Source organism: Lampetra planeri, chromosome 3, assembly GCF_965212315.1.
Source record: "Lampetra planeri chromosome 3, kcLamPlan1.2.h2, whole genome shotgun sequence".
Classification (NCBI taxonomy): Eukaryota; Metazoa; Chordata; class Hyperoartia; order Petromyzontiformes; family Petromyzontidae; genus Lampetra; species Lampetra planeri.
The window spans coordinates 22,841,257-22,856,254 of NC_136109.1; positions in this window are offsets into that span (position 1 = coordinate 22,841,257).

Sequence of the window (14,998 nt, forward strand, 5' to 3'; positions counted from 1 at the left end):
TGTGAGATGCTGTCCAGAGTTGTATTCCGGTTGAGAAATTGACTCTCTAAATCTTGATTGGACGCTTTCGTGACCGCAGGAATCCATACTCTTTGGTTCTTTCGGTGAAGTCACGTAGGTAGAAAAAATAATAGATCAATCGTCTTCAGGCGAGAGAGAAGACTATTGCTTGTGTGGCGATCGAAACGTCGTGCTCTATCATTTTTTCTACCTACGTGACTTTACCGAAAGAACCAACGAATACTCTCTAAATGCCTGAAAATGTCAGAATCTGGTTGTGAGCTGAGATCAACTGTTCATATTCTATATTAGTGTTATAGCCAAGGATAGTTATTTTTTAACGTTTGTAAACATTCATCATCATCACCATCAATGATCAATCCATTGCTGTGAAGCCTTCCCCGTTCCATCACCATCTCCCCTGGTCTCGCAATACGTTCCGTAATCCATCTCACTCGCGCGCAAGAAGCTAATCTCATCACTCCATCTACGTCGTGAACGTCCTCTTGGGTGCGTTCCCTCTGTTGGCTGCTATTCCATAACCCATATCGGCCATCGCACCTTCTCACCGTGACGAGTCGTGCGCCGGCTCACTTCGCGGTCAATACGTCTCTTGATTTACATTTGTTCGCGTGCCTTCTCTTTCACTCGGTGCAATTCCCAGCAAGAATCACTCGACGCTTCTTCGTACGCAATTCATCTTTGTTCCGTTAATTTACGCCATTGTCCACGTTTCCGATTCCAGGAAATATGCACTGATTCAGGAACTACGCATCGTGCACACCAGTATGTCGCAGTTCATGGACTCATTCAACTTTCCTAAAGTGCCCCATCCAATTCTTGCACACCTGTTTATTTCATCACTCCAAACCCAGCGCACCTTCAATAATTGCGCTTGATGTAATAATAATTCCAATTATATAGCGCCTTTCATCAAGGATCTCAAAGCGCCCTACAGGACGAGGCAGCAGACATTCAGCATGAAAATAATTATATTATAAATACATTTTAAGAATCTATTTACTAAATTCACAAAAATTTTAATAAGCGGGAGCGTATACATCGGTTTTAACACGCCGTCTCTGTTGCGTTTTTCAGGATAGTCTCTCCAACAATTGTTTGGTGTTCATCGAAATTGTTGGATACCAATTTTTAATTGCTCATATTGAACTCTTGCAGCCTATTTTAGAACGTTTTAAAATCTTTTTTCTGTAGTGCATTGGTTTTTATAATGATTGTCATCGGCAAATCTGAGATTATTTTTTGCATTTTTATTCTTCATATTTAGGGAATGTGTTCTTCATTTCTCCAAGCTCTCAGCAAGCAATGTCTACATGAACATCAATTCCGTTTATCAATATTATATCATTGGAAATGGCTATATTTTCAGGAGCTGTAAGCCAATGATGAGGTCTGATAGCCACAAGAGGGCTTCAGGAGAGGACTTGTGTCGTTTTGCTTATCTGTTGAAGGAACGCAGACTACAGTAGTTTAATATATTGTTTATACTTTAGGTTGTCTGCCCACAATCGCACAGGGGCTTGTCTTTAATTTTCCACTCATGAAGGAGATGTGCGCATTGGCCTGTTGATGTTTTAATGCGGTTGATGGTCACGCCAGTGTCTTCGACGAATGTCAAAGCCAGGAGGTCCGATCTTTGGGTCTCGAATTTGTCGGTGTTTATTCTGGACATCCACGCTGTTCCATCCCTGTTTGCCAGCGTTCTTCCAGATTTGGGCGAGATTATAGGATGGTCACAGCGCAATTCCGGAAGGGGGATCGGGATTTAAGTGAGCGGTGAGGTACATTGTTGAGGTATTGGTTGATGGGTAAGTTGTCGTTGGCAAGAAAACGTGTAAACTCCCTTGCAGTTTGCGTATCTCTGTCGATATTTCGTAGTAGAATGTTCACCAGAATAGGGAGCGAGGAGAGACTGGCGTCAGTTTCAGTGGTGAGGGTATGCTGTGCGTCACGTTATTCAATTGTGCATCTAGCAGTTTTGTGTACAAGCTCACAGACCAGGCTGGAGTGCAGTACACTGAGCAGATTTGGTGGCAGTTTGCAGAAGATCGTCCGAGGTTCGCCAAGATGTTCCTGTAAGTTTTTGTAATGTTCTGCAGCAAGCCGATTCTTGATTTGGTCTTTTCGTAGATATGTTTTACGTGGGGCTTGAAGGTCATGCTTCTATCTTTGATAACGCCTAGATACCATGAAGTCGTGTCATATTGCACTCGGCTCCCGACAGAAGGACACATCGAGGGAGGCATCTGCTGCATGGTTGTTCAGGTGAAAAGCACTTGGGGTGGATTGGGAGGGATTTGGTTGGAGTCTCCGGCGATGGAAATACCAAACCGCTATACGGAGACTTCCTGTAGAATGTAAGGAAATGCAAGTTAGAAGTAGGAGCCAGGGAAGGTGATGCTCACACCAAGGTTATTCACAATAACAATAGATGACATTTTCTGAAACACTCTTCAGAGAGGATGAAAGCGTAAATGTGAAAACAGAGACATGTATTAACCATTTCACATTTAGAAACATTGTCGATATGTATTTTTACATTTCGATCTCACCAAATTACAAAACATACTTTAGAATTGCAATATAATGAATGCGCATTTCTTCAAATTGTCAAAAAATATTCTGATCTTCAATTAATTTCGGCAGCACGTCAGAGCGCAAAACAAAAAAGTTCGCTGCATTAGCTTACGTGTCACCCATCTACTAATGAAGAAGCGCCTCAAGATATCTGTCTGTTATTAAGGCATACCCATCATACACACGGGCACACAGAGACACACAGACAAATATCACCCGTATAGCCTTAACAGACTATAGGGGCAAGTGCTGTTAGCGAGCAGCCACGGCACACGAGGTGGCTGGTGTGCCATCACCACGCCCGGCCGCCTTTGTCTCCCCAGTGGCGATGTTTGTTTTTGTACACCGCACCAGGTACTCAATTGAGGCTGAGTCAACCTCGGGTTGGAGGCCAAGGACCGGTCCAGAAAATCGTCACTGGTGCTGCCAGGTTCGCAGCGCAGCACGCTAACCACTACACCACCGCTCCCCGCTGCTGTTACAACACACGAACGTGGACACGCACACAAACGTAGACACACACCTACAAAAGTCCATCCTTTTTCTCGTCGCCCACAACGCACCCTTTCAAACTCCCGCGGAGAGGGCACGGAGAGGTAAGGGTGGTTGGTTGCTTTGCGGTGGTGGTTGTGGTGTGGGTTGGGGGGGGGCAGCGCAGTGCCGTGATTGATTCGGGCGCCCACTTAGTCGCGGTGATGATGGAGCTGGATATACAGCCGTGTTTCCTCATTAAGGACCCATCGGCAGCAAGATAAATGAGCACGGCATTCGCCGGGCGCTCCGTCGGGATTCTCAGGCAGAGCTTTCCGGGTTCCCTTGGCGGAGCCGAGGCCGTGAGGCCATCGCCCAGCCCCGGAGCAAAGCGCAGCGCGCACGCGCGCACGGCCACTTTGACTTTCACAAAGTTCTTCACCAGAACACAAACTTACCACGACGACGACGACTACTACTACTACTGTCTCGCAACGAAAAAAATAAATCGCTCGTGAACTTGCTGTCCTTCCTCTCTCTCGCTCTCTCTCTCCTGCGGCTGCTGCTGCTTCCCTCTGTTTTTATTACCGACTCTATCCCAGCTATATATTTTTTCCATGTGTCGTGATTCTTTTCGCAGGTTTTTTTTTCTGTATTTCTCTTCCCCCCCCACCCCCATCCCATTTCATTTCAATAGTTCCAGCCAAGTGTGCCCTAGTGTTGTTTAACTGAACGAATTATTTTTTTGTTCTTTCCTTCTGTGAGGGGTATTTCAGTTTTAAAATATGTTTTGTGAATTAGCATAGTCCAAAGGGACGGAAATGTCAAACTGCCAGAAAACCAAAGCTTAGAATTTCGCCATTAAAAAAAAGAACAGCCCGCTCACAGCACACTGCTACTCTCTGAAATCCTGCCCATTACTCTTTCCATTTCAGTTAAAAGCGGTTTGCAATGAGTCACTCGCTGAAAAGACTCCGCCAGTTATCCCTCAAAAAGGAGCAACCACTCACTGACACGGGGTCTCAGAGAAGCCCCAGAAAACCCCCTCTTATAACTGCTCTGGGAATTGTTGCGCCGAGGTTAGGTTGTTACTGTTTGCACAGTAACGAACGGTACTCCGTGTGGGAGCAATCCCCAAGCAATCCATCCTCACTGTGGCGGGAAGATAGAGGCTTCCCAATTTCCTCGTGGCTAACGCCTTTGAAAATTGCAGGCATCTCTGTATCACCCCCTCCAAATAAACTCAACACCCAGAAGTGATTAACCAGGGGGGAATAATGCGCGTGATATATGCATGCAAAGAAAACAGCCAAGGTCTAACAACAAAACTATTCCAAACAGTTGTCGAGTGCTGTCAAATGTGACACTTTAATGGCCAAATATAATATTAAATTATTTAACTGTTGCTGTTACAACCTTTCCACGCTCTACATCTGCCTGTTTCTGTGTATCCAAGGTCAGGAGTGAGTGGTATTGTTATGAGTAGTATTTGCTTTATTGAAAAATATATTTCTAAGTAGCCAGTAGACGTTTCAAAACAGCCACATTCTGGTTCCTCAGGAGTATAACGAGCAGCTCACAATCGGAGGTTGCGAATTTAAATCCCGGTTGGGTTGTTGACTCAGCCCATCATCCTTCCGGGGTCAATAAAGCACGAACCAATTTTTTGGGAAGTCAACAGTGATTGCCGTATAGATGGACTCACAATCACACGATAGAAACATGGAGTTTCCAAACAGGCTCAGGGCTGTAAGCAGGCGATGAGCAAGTAGCGTCTCAATGCTGGACGTCGCTTTTACTTTTTTTTCTGTCAGGAAATATTTCTTTTTTTTGTGGCTACAGATTAATTTGGTCATTATGATAGAACACAATGTGCTGCTTACCCTTGGAAGTGTGTGCTGCAGAAACACGCAGAGCATGAAGCTGAATGTCCCATTCAGATGATAGCGAGTGTGTCTTTTGACCGCGTTCCAAATAACACAAAATACGACTAACACTGGATTATACGAACGAGACTAATTTCAAGCAAGAATAAAACCCCCGATAAGTATCAGCTAGATATAAGCACTCCCTATAGTATTTTAACGAAACAATTTTTTTGTTTGTTACCAGGCAAGGCCCACTGATCTACACAGCTCTTTTTAGTAGCGACCTGATAACAAATGATACCTCCACGAAGTGGCTCATCACGTGAAAATTTATAACGGCCAAATACTCTAAACGCACGTTGATTCGAAATGTGGATGGAACACCCGGAGCATCCGGACTAAAATCCACGCAACCACAATGAGAACAAGCACAATTCAAATAGACAGGAGTAAAGGTCCGGATCGAACCGACGACCTCTTGTATACCAGGCAAGGTAGTTAATATCTTACCGCCATGGCATCCCTTCTTATATACACGCACAGTTTTCATATAAACAAACATCCTCACATTACACTGCCAATGGGGAAGGCAGAGGGCAACTTCTGATACAGATGTATTGACATCGCGTGCACCACACATGTGGGTGCAGTACCGGCCCTAGAGGGGCTCGGTGAGCGCTGACTGACAGTGCTGGATGGTACCACACTCTGCGTGCAGTGCCAACCCCTACAGGATGGGGTGTCAGGGTGCCGGCCACGGGAATGGGGTTGCTATAGGCCATGGCACTCTGGTTGACCCTCGAGGACACGTGACCGGTAAAGTCTACACAGGGGCCCCAGGTGGGGGCTAGGGGTGGTCACGTGCCAGGGCCGAGATCCTGCTCGAGGATTCTAGAAGGTGGGCGTGGCGAAGGGCGGAGCCAGCCACGCCACAGAGGATATAAGCCGGGTCCCCGAGAGGGACCGGCTGCTGTTGTCATCCTGAAGAAATCTACGTTCTGCGTCCTACAGAGTCTCCAACACGTGGACCTGGACCCAGGCTGGGGTCCGGTCCATTGTAGTTAGTTACTGTGTAATTAGTGTAGTTAGCCTGGTGGTCCACCACCATAGGTTGTTATCTTGTTAAGGGGTAGTACCCCGTGTGTTGGTTATAATAAATGTGTTGCCTCCAAGAAGTGCGTCTGCGACTCAGTTGAACTCACTACACAAGCATGTGACTAATATAAGCATGTGACTGTGGATATGAGCACAGCTAGCCTTGTTCCTAGGGGTGTGCTTATATCCGGTATCTACTGTAATACAAAATAACTTTCATCAGAAATGTATAACGCTCATTTAGAAATATATAACAGGACCCTGCGGGGTGGGCTGGTAGGAATAATACTAATACCAGTACAGGGATATCGACCGCACACACACGCGTACACACACACGCACATACGCGCACACACGCACATACACGTACACACGCACACACACACACACGCACACACACCGCACGCACACACACACACACGTACACACACATGCACGCACACGCACACGTAATGAAGTTGTGTTGCTACGCTTCCAGTTCGCCGTGAATAACGATTCGAAGCCCAATAGCGCCCATTCATCACGCCGCTCGAGTGGGCCGGACACGCATACACGCACGCACACACACGCACACAGTCACACATATACACACACGCACGCACACACGCACACACAGACACGCACACACACGCGCATACACACGCACACACACGCACGCAAACACACACGCACACACACGCGCATACACACGCACACACACACGCACACACATACACACGCGCACACACGCGCACACACGCGCACACACACGCACCTCTCACCTGCAAGGCAGCGGTCGCCGCTTCTCCTCCCACATCTCTCGTCGCGGCAGCTGTAACGATGGTGCAAGTTTGTTTTTATCATCAATTCCTCCTCCACCCCTCCCCGCCACTGTTCACCCACCAGAATAAATGAGTTCGCCCATAGTCAGTCGATCAAAAAGTTTCGCCGTGAGGCGCCGGAAGCGACGGCCATCTTGTTTAATTCACAGATCGCAGGGGGAGCGGGCGGCCATCTTGTCGGACAGGGTCATGCCAAGTGTTTGCAGTAGGGGGCGATGTTGATACACGGACGGACGGACGGACGGACGCATTAATCTATTGGTGGTCTGGTCCACTTCGTTCCTACCAGTATAATGTATAGCTCTTTGTCAATCCACTAATGGATGGCCTCCCTCTGCCATGTCGGTCATGGGAGATGTTTGACCATCCTGGTTAGTGTGTGTCGGTGAAGGGGCGGGAGGGGGTGGGGTGTGCTGGACTGGTTCACATAACCCCCCCCCCGCCTCTGGATCTGTCCATGGCCGGAATTAAACGCAGGTCGTTGGATTCATAAGCGAAGTGCGCTGACGACTGCGTCCCCCCCCCCCACCGCGTTTATTTATTGTATACACGCGTCATGCTCTGGCTCGTGCGACCAGGGAAGATGAGTACTTGTTTGGGCACGGAGGCACTCTGACTTTTCACTTTGCAGGTTTAAGGTAAAACATGGTAAAGGTGCAGCCCTGAAATTGCTCGCTCACGCCACTGCTGGCGGAAAGGCCTCCGCTAGAGGGAACTCTAAAGAGCACCCCCTCTGGAGGATATTTGGCCTACTCTTCCACGCTGGCTAGACATGCTTGAAAAGGTGTGACTCGCCAACGTTTTCTCCCACCACACCTGACCTACCGATTGACGAATGTTGTGGCATACCCGTTTATACTGCTGGGGATGTGTGTGTGTTGAACTTATTTCACACTGTACGTAGCCAACCGTGCTAATCGTAGGTGCAGGGGAAGGACAACAATCCAAAAAGCAGTTCTACAGAAATGGGTTTTCAATCTAGATGATTTAAAAGTGCATGGCTCCAGTGTATTCCTAATATGAGAAGGAAGAGCGCTGCAGAGAGCCACATATGGTGGTTGTGGGGGGGGATTTAAGAATTTACACAATTGTTTGAACTACAGTGCCGGGAGATTGAAGCAAAGACCCCTGGATTGCAAAGTCCGTGTGCTAATCGTCACGCGATGGAAACTTCCCTGAAGTTTGGGTATAAATAAAAATGAAATGCTGCCCCCTGAACAAAAAACACAAAAAATAGAGCAAAGCAAAGAAAATCACATTGACATTGTGCGCCCTCATTTTGGGAATGCCTACACAATGATTCGATGTCGCGCCATTAGTTTTAAAGTTTTGTTTTTTGCCAAAATCACTGCATCGCTCTAAATATAGCTCCCATCAATGTCTGACAAACTCTCCCTTAAGTTCTCCCAATAAACCTCACAACCACCGCTCTCTCTCCCTCCCTCCCTCCCAGACCCCTTCCATCACCCGACGTCCACCCCTCCACAGGTATTTCCTCTCCTTCTTTCTCCTTTCACTATTTTGCTCCCTCTCAAGGTCACAATAAACTTCAAGGGAGGATTCTTGCACAAATTGGCCGAATAATTTGTCCGCAGGCTGCAAGAATGTGCCCAAGAGTTGCACTCACCACGGTATAAAAATAGAAGGGGGATTTGAATGTTCAAAATAACTGTCATCATTTGGATTTCACATGAGCGCTCCGTGTAGTAAAGTTTGCATAATGCCTTGGGGCGGATGGCTGGCCCACAAACCTGGTCACCAGTGACAAAATATCGATGATCTGAGGTGAAAGTGTCAAGAAACAAGAGGTTCCTGTGGAAATTGAACTTCAATTGTAGGGGATTTTAGGTTGAGTATCCAATTCTGCCTATTCTAAATCCATCTGTAGCTGGAATTGCACGTTCATTAACATTTGCACCCCATTTGTCCGTTTAGAGGAGAAATGTGTATTGTTAACGTAGGTATTGACATTGTGGAAATGTCAGAAACAGGGGAGATGTTTCAGTGGCTGTTGCAATCTTGTTTAGTTTGTGTAACCCTTACGTTTGGCGAGGCAAGTCATTATTCTCAGTGGGAACATGAAAATAACGAGCCTGCATTATTACGTCTGGCCATCTGCGCCGCGGTTTGCATAACAACCGTTTTCGTTGCCGCCAGCCCACGAAAGAACGAACAGGTTAATTTGAACCGGGTGGGGTGGCCCTTGCTGCTGTTGTTGTTGTTATATGGATTCCAGAAATTCAGCTGTAGCAGCTCATTATCAGCGACGCACTCCCAGGCTGCGCGTGTTGTCCAAAATTGGTGCTCGCTCTGGCGGCCTCCTCCGAGTGGTGTGCGACAAAGGGGTTAATGCGGAGCACCGGGACGCCTGCAGGTAAATGTACGGGGTCCGTAAATGGCACTCCTATTACGGCGTGATAAATGACTTCCAAAGTGAGCACCCCCCGCTATCTTTAGCTTGCGGAGAGAGTGTGTTGGGACAACCCTTGGGAAAGGCACCTGCCAGGGAGCACGTGAGCACGTGCCCTTTTCGCGCTGCCAGCGAGTGCTTGCGCGAGCTCGCCAACGCCAGCCCATGTGGCCGGGAACTTAAATTTTACCAAACTTTTTTTTTAAAAAGTCGCCGTGAAGTTCACGCTGTCCACTCGCTTTGCGTTTGCTCGGGGGCGCTGTCGCTGATGCCGTCCGAGTGGGATTTTTGCGTTGAAAACAAAGTGAAATGTGAGCCACTTGCCCATCTCCGGAAAATCATACAAGGAAAGTTAAAATTAAACGAGACAATTCCGTGAGTTGAAACACTTGCAAGACTATACAATTTATATTCGTGGTTATTTACGTGTTCGGTAACGAAAAAATGTGGTTAGATGCAGTGGGCATTAGAAGAGCCGCATACCGGATTTGCTCTCTGACAAGGGGTGCCGGTAATGCAGTTCACAGCGCCAGCGTCGTTTGCTGTGCAAGGTTGGACAATTGGTGCAATCGGAGAAGCTGGAGTGAACTCAATATAATCGATACCACTGAAAGAAATTACATTGAAGTGTGACAGGTGCACAGTGCAGTCAATTTGCCTGCCGTTGGAGGTGGAGCACGGCACGTCTTTCACTGGGATATTGTGGTTTAAGGCACGATTTCACCTCCAAATGACCCCATGTGGAATTTTCGCACCGACCACCCTGCGAGATCGAGATGTGCAGTTAACAGGACTACCGGTGATTCTACCGTGTCCAGTATTTACGGTAATTGACCAAAATCCCACCCATGCCACTTCACCCGTCTGCAGGCAAGCCAGCGCAGGTTGCACACAAGCAGTAATAACACGGGTGTGGTAAGTCCTCCCTGGGGTATGGAATACAAAACGACATCATCACTGTAATCATAAGCCCTCTTATACGAAATTACAGTGGAGTGACATCACACGGAACACCTCTGTCTCCGCATCTCGGGCTAACGGAACTTTTCCAGCGTGTCAAGTGCCGCAAATTGGGTGGAGTTTCCTATTAAACTGCAATTTTCGGCACAGCGTGGTTAGTCGTGACATTTTAAACAGGTGTACTTTACAACCACAAGTGCATTACCGTATTATGTGGGACATTGCTGAAGATGCATGGTTTTGACGCATCCACCGAAAAAACAGAGGGGGAGCTAGTCGAAGCTGCGATTGTGTAAGAAGGTTCTTTCGGTAAAGTCACGTAGAAGGGAAATAAAAAAGAAACATAATAAAATAAAACTCTCACGACGTTTCTTTGTTGCTGTCTTTCCAACAGCTCTGTTTCTTTACCTGATGACGGCTGCTTGCGTTGTGGCCGAAACGTCGTGATAATTTTAGAATGTTTTATTTTTATTATTTTATTATTTCCCTTCTACGTCACTTTACCGAAAGAACCAAGAATATGAATCCCTGCAGTCACGAAAGCTTTAAATTGAGTAAGAAATGTCCTACATTTGATAATCGTGACTTTTAAGAGTGCCTGTTAGCGTTTTGGATCCTTTTTGAGACATACATATAAACACACATGCAGAAATAAGATATTTAGGACGCGTGCTTTTAGTAGTCTCCAAAAAAGTGATGCGCTTAAGACAAAAAGAGGTTTGTTTCGCGTGTTTAACTAAAATAACGCAACTCTGAAGGAAGAAGGAAATGAGTGTGTAGATTATGTTTTCTCCCCGTGGTTAATTGGTGCTTTGTTGATAAATGGTGCTCATTAACAGATTTGTGTTTTGTTGAGATGGGAGCATTGCCGATGGAGCAACCCATACATTCATGGAGACAATGCCTAATTACTTCAGGAGCATTTCTGTTTTCATAATTTTCTTTTGCTTGAGCTCTTTTATCTGGAACAGCTATAACACCCATGCTCTGCCAAATAACTCACTGATGTAAAACAGGCTATTCATTGTACTAAATGTACGGCGCAGATAGCTCAGTTGAACCGTGAGCTCACAATGGCAAGAGCATGAGTTCGACGTTGACTCAGCTCATGATTTATTTAATTTACTGCCCTTAATCAAGCCAAGCAGGTTGGTCGTGTGAGCAGATTTAAACATACTTCACCATACTGGTCAGTAATCTTTACGAGGGGATCACATTTACACATTGGTGTCACACGGTACTAATGGGTGAATGCGACATGGTGGGAAGTCACCCGTGGCAGTCCCGTGAAGAACTCTTCCTTGACATATAAGTAATTCTTCTTGGTTATTTCGGTAAAGTCACGTAGAAGGGAAATAATAAAATAATACAAATAAAGCATAATAAAATTAGTATATTATTTTATTATATTATTTTTTATGTTGTATTTTTTATTATTTTATTATTTCCCTTCTACGTGACTACACCGAAAGAACCAAGAAGATGAATCCCTGCAGTCACGAAAGCTTTAAATCGAAATATAAGTAATTCCTACCACAGATCTAGGACATTGAATAGGGATAATAATATACCATTAGTTACTCTATGAAGTACAGAATATATCTGCCCTTTTTAACTGCCTGGTTGTTTGTTTGTTTGTTTAATCATGAATATCGGAAGCCTTTCAGAATATTTTCTGAAATAATTGATGATTGATGGTTACTCATATACTCGTGGAATGGAACACATCCTAAAGAGCATCCACCAAGGAGATGGAGCAGTTCGTGTGCAGGTGCTGAGTGCATTACTACACCGTAGGATTTCTGAGAGGTGGTAGTGGAAGCTTTGTGGGAAGGCCTTCATCCAGCAGTTGATTAACATGGTTGATGGTGATGATGATGATCTTTTCATTGACATGTGAATTCCTAAAGTAAAATATTTGTTCTGTCTGATTAGTGAAGCGTGAAGCGTGGAAGTTAAATGTTTGCGTCTGATGGAGCCCTTTGGGTATAATAGAGATAATATGATAATCTAGTTTGTGAACTTTTTTTCTTCTTTTAATGTGTTAATAGCCTATTTCTATAAAAAGACAACTCAGATGTTATGCCTGACAAGCACTAGTGAATAAACGCGCTGGGTGTTTACCTTTTACGGAGGCTTTCAAGTAGCCATTGCTTAAACCATTTTTGTTTCACGACGAAACAACATTACTTTATTACACACTGCACCGATGATAGTTTAAAAAAAATGTGATTACATTAGTGTAAATAATTATGTTTCAGTACACCTAATTATTTCATCATTACCTCCTCCAAAGTCGTTGCTTTTTGTTGTAATGTTTATCAGTATCTCCAGTCAACTGTAATTGGCTACGATGCTGCTGTTGACGCTGCTCCTGCTGCTGATGATCCTTTTGGCCGGGTGTATTTGAAAACAAGTCTCCATTATACGTACCGTATAATTGGATTGAAATGCATTAGAAGAGCACCGGGGTTTTTTAATCGTACACATTCCAGCTGAGAAGTCAATAACGAACTGGTGTTAATGTTGTTGAAGTGCATTGCAGAGAACGATCAAGCAACCTTTAATTCGCTGTGGCCGGCCATCCCTGATATCGGCCGTTGTATTTCCTTCATGCGTGATGTACACTGCACTTTTGATTGCCCTGAAAATGTGTTGGACCGTGCCATCTCCGTGTAATAGGGGTGTAACGATTCCATCGATTCATTGATTCATATCAGTTCCTAAGCGTACACTACCTGCTTAGGGTTGTCACCTATTCTGGCTTCCCAGGATCATCCTCTATTTTGAGGTAACCATCCTGGAAAATCCATAAGCTTTCTCGGGGACATTAAACGACCCAATTTTTGTCAGTTGTAATATAACAATACACCACTGAAGACAATGTAATTACGCGATGTTCTCCCCTCGTCCAGTATTGTGAGATATTTTGTATTCCCATGATGTGCTCTGGTTTCTATTGTATACCAATGGTTTGCCATTCTATACATACACCGAAAAACGTATTTATATATTCGTGCATGCTGTTCACGTGACCACTGCAGTCACGTGGGCAGAGCGTACATTTGCTTGAAAGTGCTACGACTCACTGCAATGTAAAAATAAAAATCAATTCTCGAATCTAATTGCCACCCTGGATCTCGACAATGCATTGCATTGTCACACTTTATAACATCTCTGGTTCTGACCGTTTTTTTATTCATAACAATCCCACAAAGTTTCATACTCTTCTTGCAAGAAGGATATAATTTGAGCTGCAGTAAAAAGGAAATGTAGTTGCCAAATTAAACACTGGCAAAACTCCCCGAAGTGAGACCTGTTATTTTGGCTATAGTGCTACAATTTGTATATTTTCTTACCAAATACACGGCAGGGAAATGCTTGCGAGTGCAAGCATTAGCGGACTGGAAGTGTAATAAAAAAGAGTTGGTGCCAGTGCTGTGTCCATCACACTTTCTTCTCACTGTTAAACCAGGTACAGTGTTGGGCATATGTTTAATTGGTTTAATCGTCATCAGTGGCCTCAATAAAAAATGTAGAAATTATCTAAACCATTTGTTGAGATGGAACATCTCAACAAATCGAAAGAGAAGTAATACAGAGAGCTACCATTGCTATTCACAACAACTTTAAAAGATGGTTTCCAAAAAAAACTTGGATTTGAGAAAGATGTACGGTATAATATAAACGGAGACAGGATTGTTAGCCATCACAATTTCGCTGATGACATTGTTCAAAAAAACTATGGGCATTTCATGGAAGATTATTTTAAAACGTAACAAAGCGTGGGTGCCGTAAAGTTGGGCTTAAGATAAATATGTACGAAACAAGTCAGGTGCTATAAGTTCACCCAACAAAAGGAAGTTATTGTTTGAGGGACTCAACTGGAAAGGACATATGTATACAGAGACCAATCAGAGAAAGTGGATCAACATCAACATGATGAAATGAAGAGGTGAATAAGAGTAGGTTGTAGTGTGTTTAAAACCGCCGTTTAGAATGTAAAGCAACACACCGATGTGCGGAAGAATAAAATGGTTTAATCAATGCCCATCACTCACCGCGCCACATGGATCAGAATCACAACACGCTAACAGAGAAAAGGAACATAAACTGAAAATGATGCCAAAGAAGCATTAACCGATAGATGAGACTGGTGACGGAAGAGCATCTGAAGCAGGGAACGCGATCTGAGAGACGGATTACCACGGATATGGAGCAATGAGATCGGCTGCCGTGCAGGAGTTCGATGAATGGTGCCTTCATGGGTTCCTGTGGGATGGTGCCTGTCTGCATAGGGAGGTCTGTATCCAACAGTGGATTCAACACGGTTGACGATGAATCATCAGCAATGAACAAAATACAGTCGATGCATCTATTTTCATCTCGGCTCAATTTGTTTCCTGCGAAAAGCAGAGAACACGCCTTAACTGTGGAACAATGAAATCGGTTAATATGGATTGTCGCATCGTAGGATCATGGGACATGACGGCGGCTTGGGGAGGGCCTTCACCCAGAAGTGGATTGACCATGGCTGTTGATGATAGTAATAATGAGAATCACTATTACTTTCCATAATTTGCCTCACAATTGTCTTTATTTTTTCCAGCCCTGATCACCACACTCGAGAAAGGCATATTCGTTTCGCGTACAACATATGGCAGGTGCTGGAACAAAGCAAGGACATTTTACTTGGCGCTCGTGACGGTTTTCTTTGGGATCTTCACTGACCGTAGCACACGTAGCAATTTCATGGAACCTTTAATACATGTTTC